Below are 6,398 nucleotides of genomic sequence, written 5' to 3' on the forward strand. Positions count from 1 at the left end.
TGATGCAGTAATTGATGCAAAAGGAGCCTGGCCAAGTATTGAGGGCATTTACTGAACATACATTTCAGTAGGACAACATTTCAGATTTTAAAAACATTTTTCAAGCTGGTGTTATAAAGTATTCTAATTTACTGAGATAATAGCATTAACAGAAATAAACACTTGAAATAGATCACTCTGTCTGTAATGACTCTATATAATATGAGTTTTACTATTTGTATTGAAGAACTGAAATAAATTAACTTTTTGATGACATTCTAATTTTGTGAGAAGCACCTATAGTATGCTATATGCCCAATTTTAACAAATGTACTGCAATTTTTCCTGAATGTGTTCAGAAATGTACAGATGTGTAAGCAGACAAATGCAGAGACTTAGGCTATGTGCCCACGATGCAGAAATGCTCCGGATTTTTCCTGAGCGTTTCTGCATCTCCCTGGCAGAAAAAACGCATGCGGATTGTACATGCGGATTGTACATGCGGATTGTATATGCGGATTGTACATGCGGATTGTACATGCGGATTGTACATGCAGATTGTACATGCGGATTGTATATGCGGATTGTACATGCGGATTGTACATGCGGATTGTACATGCGGATTGTATATGCGGATTGTACATGCGGATTGTACATGCAGATTGTACATGCGGATTGTACATGCGGATTGTATATGCGGATTGTATATGCGGATTGTACATGCGGATTGTACATGCGGATTGTACATGCGGATTGTACATGCGGATTGTACATGCGTTTTTCCTGCCAGGGACATGCAGAAGTGAAGCGTTCTTCACATGCATTTCCACATGCGGGTTGACAAGCGCTTTACAAGTGATTTTAGCATCACTTGGAAAGTGCTTGTCAATTTGGTCACACTATAGAAATCCATGAAAACGGCATGGATTTATATAGTGTGACCCCAAAGACTGGTTAAAAATAAAAAAATCTACTGTATAATTGTCTTTTCCCATCTGTCTGTCTGTCTGTTTGTCCGTCTGTCCTGGAAATCCCGCGTCGCTCATTGGTCCGGCAGCGGCCAATCAGCGCCGCAGGATTTCTGAAAAAAGATGGCGGCCGTTAGCGGCTCATCTGCGGGACGGAGCTCAGCGGCGATGCAGCCGGGAGATGAGCGCCGCGAGGCGCTCATCTCCCGGCCGGTACCAGCAGAAGGACATCGACCGCCGGACCCATCTGCGGGACGGAGATACAGCCGGGAGCCAAAATCGTGTAGCCAAGATCGGTGATTGGTCGCGGCCGATATTTAAATTTGGCGCCCAAATCGGTGATTGGTCGCGGGCAGCGTCCGCGACCAATCAGTACAGTAGTGTTTAACTTTTGCGGCAAGATCAGTGATTGGTCGCGGGCCAAGACCGCGACCAATCACCGATTTGTGCGGCACATTTAAATAGCGGCCGCAACCAATTGGATGTCAGCGCCGCTCCCCGGTCCTCCCTTCACCCCCTAGCCGCATGGATGTCAGCGCCGCTCCCCGGTCCTCCCTTCACACCCTAGCCGCATGGATGTCAGCGCCGCTCCCCGGTCCTCCCTTCACACCCTAGCCGCTGATGTCCCCACAGTATCTGCATGGTGTTACAAAGGTCCGGACATTTGTGTTAAAAATCGCTGATTGGTCGCCGACGCTAATTAAATGTGGCGCCAAAATCGGTGATTGGTCGCGCCCAGCGTCGGCGACCAATCAGCGATTTTTAACACAATTGTCCGGACCTTTGTAACACCATGTGGATACTGTGGGGACATCAGCGGCTAGGGTGTGAAGGGAGGACCGGGGAGCGGCGCTGACATCCAATTGGTCGCAGCCGCTATTTAAATGTGCCGCACAAATCGGTGATTGGTCGCGGTCTTGGCCCGCGACCAATCACTGATCTTGCCGCAAAAGTTAAACACTACTGTGCTGATTGGTCGCGGACGCTGCCCGCGACCAATCACCGATTTGGGCGCCAAATTTAAATATCGGCCGCGACCAATCACCGATCTTGGCTCCACATTTAAACACCGCTGTACTGATTGGTCGCGGACGCTATTTAAATGTGGCGCCAAAATCGGTGATTGGTCGCGCCAAGCGTCGGCGACCAATCAGCACAGCGGTGTTTAAATGTGGAGCCAAGATCGGTGATTGGTCGCGGCCGATATTTAAATTTGGCGCCCAAATCGGTGATTGGTCGCGGGCAGCGCCAGCGACCAATCACCGATTTTTAACACAAATGTCCGGACCTTTGTAACACCATGCGGATACTGTGGGGACATCAGCGGCTAGGGTGTCAAGGGAGGACCGGGGAGCGGCGCTGCGGGTCCGGATACTTCAGCTGCGAGCAGTCGCTCATCTCCCGGCTTCTCGCAGCGGAAGTAGCCGCACAGGCAGCGGCGCTCCCCGGTCCTCACTAATACGATTCCGCTCCCCGGTCCTCACCAATACGATTCGCTGATTGGTCTCGCTCTCCACACGCGAGCAATCGGTGATCTTGGTGCTAAAGTTAAACACCGCTCTGCTGATTGGTCGCGGCCGCTGCCCGTGACCAATCACCGATTTGGGCGCCACATTTAAATAGCGGCCGCGACCAATCACCGATCTTGCCGCCACATTTAAACACTGCTGTGCTGATTGGTCGCGGACGCCAGACGCGACCAATCAGCGATTTTGGCGCCAAATTTAAACCCGCTCCGCTAGTTGGTCGCGGATGCCGGCCGCGACTAATCAGCATTACTGGCGCCAAATTTAAACACCGCTCTGCTGATTGATCGCGGTCGCTGGCCGGGATCAATCAGCAGTATTGGCGCCAAATTTAAACACCGCTCTGCTGATTAGTCGCGGTCGCCGTCCGCGACCAATCAGCAATATTGGCGCAAAATTTAAACACCGCTCTGCTGATTGGTCGTGGTCGCCGTCCGCGACCAATCAGCAGTATTGGCGCCAAATTTAAACCCCGCTATGCTGATTGGTCGCGGTTGCCGGCCGCGACCAATCAGCAGTATTGGCGCCAAATTTAAACACCGCTCTGCTGATTGGTCGCGGTGGCCAGCCGCGACCAATCAGCGATTTTGGCGCCAAATTTAAACACCGCTCTGCTGATTGGTCGCGGGCGGCGATTGCGACCAATCAGCATTATTGGCGCCAAATTTAAACCCCGCTCTGCTGATTGGTCGAGACAGCCGGCCGCCACCAATCAGCAATTTTGGCGCCAAACTTAAACCCCGCTCTGCTGATTGGTCGCGGTTGCCGGCCGCGACTAATCAGTATTGTTGGCGCCAAATTGCCGGCCGCGACGAATCAGCATTATTGCCGCCAAATTTAAACACCGCTCTGCTGAATGGTCGTGGCCGTGACCAGTCACCACTATTGGCGCCAAATTTAAACACCGCTTTGCTGATTGGTCGCGACCGGCGGCTGCAACCAATCAGCATTATTGGCGCAAAATTTAAACCCCGCTCTGCTGATTGGTCACGTTCGCTGGCCGCGACCAATCAGCATTATTGGCGCAAAATTTAAACCCCGCCCTGCTGATTAGTCGCGACTGCCGGCCGTGACCAATCAGCGATATAGCCGCCAAATTTCAACACCGCTTTGCTGTTTGGTCGCGGTTGTTGGCCGCGACCAATCAGCGATTTTGGCGCCAAATTTAAACACCGCTCTGCTGATTGCGCCCGGTCTGCCGCATACATATTCTAGAATACCCGATGCGTTAGAATCAGGCCACCATCTATAAATCTATACTTAACTCCCGATGGCCCCCGCAGTCTTGCTTCGCTCCGTCCTGGCTGCCGGCAGATCGCGGTACACTGAAGGACCTGCTGTCACATGACTATGACGTCAGCGCAGGTCCTTCAGTCCATCGCGAGCTGCCGGCATGGGAGGACGAGCGCAGCGGGGGCCGTCAGAAGGTAAATATAACATTTATTTTATATTTTATTCTTTTTTTTGACAGGTTCTATGGTACCCGGGTCCGGAGGAGAGTCTCCCATCCTCCACACGCGGGTACCATCCGCACATTGAGCGCATGTATTCCGCATGTGCTTATCTAGTGAAGCGGAATCCATTTGTTCCAATGCAAGTCAATGGCGGCGAAAAAGCAGCGCTTACGCGAAATAATTGGTAGTGCTGCGTTTTTTTCCGCAGTGGAAATTTCCGCAGCATGTGCACAGCACATGCGGACTATCATTGGGGAACATGGCAGACCTTCTAACATGCGTTTTTAAGCATTTCTGCAGCGTTTTTGCCATGCCGAAACGCTTAAAAAACGCATTGTGGGCACACAGCCTTAGGCCATGTGCCCACGTAGCGTTTTTGTAGCATTTTTGCGGCATTTTTACGGCCGCGAAAACGTTTGTAGAACAGTCTGCCATGCAAAGCCATGTGAATTCGGATGTGCTGTGCACATGATGCGCTAATTTGCGCGCCGAATTCGCATTACTTTGCAAAACGCAGCATGACCATTTCTACTGCGATTACGCTGAAGCTTATTCGCAATGCGTGTGGTATCTGGGAGGAAGACGAGACTACAACTCCTCTTCATCCCGGCTACCACGCGGTGAAAAAACGAAATAAAAAAGTTAAAAACAAACAAAACCTGTATATTCACCTCTCCGGCGGCCCCCGGTCTGCTCTCCGGTCTCCTCCGGTCTGCTGTCTGTACTGTCAGGACCTGCGGTGACGTCATTTAGTCAGGTGATGGTCGCATGACCGCTGACGTCGGCATCAGGTGATGGTCGCGTGGCCATCAGCTGACTAAATGACGTCACCGCAGGTCCTGACCGTACACTGCGGGACGCTGAAGAGAGAAGACGCGGCCGGGAGCAGACCGGAGGAGACCGGAGAGCAGACCGGGGGCCGCCGGAGAGGTGAATATACCGTTGTTTTTTTTTATTTATTAACGTTTTCTTTTTTTACTATAGATGCTGCATTTAAAGCATCTAAGTTGTTCACACATTATAGATCCATGTCGGTTGCATGGATTTATATTGTGTGATCAACTTGTCAAGCACTTTTCCAAGTGATGCTCAAAATTGCTTGGAAAAGTGCTTGAAAAAACGCATGTGAAAACGCTTCTCTCTGGCAAAAAAAACGCATGTAAATCTGCATCAAATCTGCTAGGTGTGCACACAGCCTTATAGCTGGTTTTGCTCTGAGCTGAGATGTCCAGGCTGAATAATGCTCTGGGAGCAGAACCCATCAGCAGAATCTGTCTGTTTCCTGCCTTGTAGCAGTGGATCCCGGCTATTTAGCTCACAGAGCATTGTCTACACAAGATACAATTGTATCCAATTTTCAGCTGGGAACAGGACTATGGACAAGTTTTGCAGCAACTGCATTTGTGATAGGAAATGTTGATCAATCTAGATTTTCTTCAGTGTTCTTATTCATTGCAGAAAATCTTAAAAAAGCCGAGGAATGTGGGCAACATGGTGGGTCAATGATTAACGCTGTGGGGCTGGGTTCATATAATAGCAAGGACAACATCTGCAAGGAGTTTGTATGTTCTCCCCGTGTTTGTGTGGGTTTCCTCCGGGTTCTCCGGTTTCCTCCCACACTCCAAAGACATACTGATAGGGAATTCATATTGTGAGCCCCAATGGGGACAGTGATGATAATGTCTGTAAGGTGCTACAAAATCTAACGGCGCTATATAAGAGAGTAAAATAAATATATAACTAAATAAAATGAATGTATTAAAAGGCTAAGATTGCAAAGAGCTTGTAAAAACAAGAAACTTTGCAATTTCCTTCTTATTCAAAATCTTCTCTGTTCTCAAGAAGGAAAAGATTTTTAATTCTGCAGTGTACAGCTCATTGCTATGGTTACTGACCACCTGAGAAGTGGCCGGTCTCCTTGGCAAGAAGCGCTCACTTGCAGACTGGTGGACTTCAGCGCCCCTGTGCCTGTCCCATTCTGCAGAGGCAAAGCCGCCTCTGCCCGCAGAATGCAAGAGGGCACAATTCAGACAAGCGGCTCAGCCAAGCCACCGGCCAGAACTGTAAATCTTCAGCTTCTGATGAGAGGAACACAAGACCACCCCTTTAATAAAGGAGTAGAGCAGAACTCATACAGTGATTAGTGGGGGTCTGACACCTGAGATCCCCAGACATCAGCTACTTCTGCAAGATGATGTACACAGTGTTAAGAGCTGGAATAGCACAGCTCCGCACACTGTGCAATGGCTGGTTTCAGGTACTACAGCTCAGATCACAATCATTTCAATAGGAGCTGCAGTACCAAGATCGGCCACTACACAGTGTACAGCGCTGTGCTGTTTGGTCTCTACGCTGAGTATTTCCAGCTGCTGTCTTATTGGTGAGGGGGCCGTGTGTTGGAACCTCACTGATCTGATATTGATGACCAGGGTCGGACTGCGGTGTCTGGGGCCCACAGGGGAAATTAACTC

This window comes from Phyllobates terribilis, unplaced genomic scaffold (assembly GCF_046119375.1).
Source record: "Phyllobates terribilis strain yellow unplaced genomic scaffold, ASM4611937v1 Scaffold_254__1_contigs__length_2825407, whole genome shotgun sequence".
Lineage (NCBI taxonomy): Eukaryota > Metazoa > Chordata > Amphibia > Anura > Dendrobatidae > Phyllobates > Phyllobates terribilis.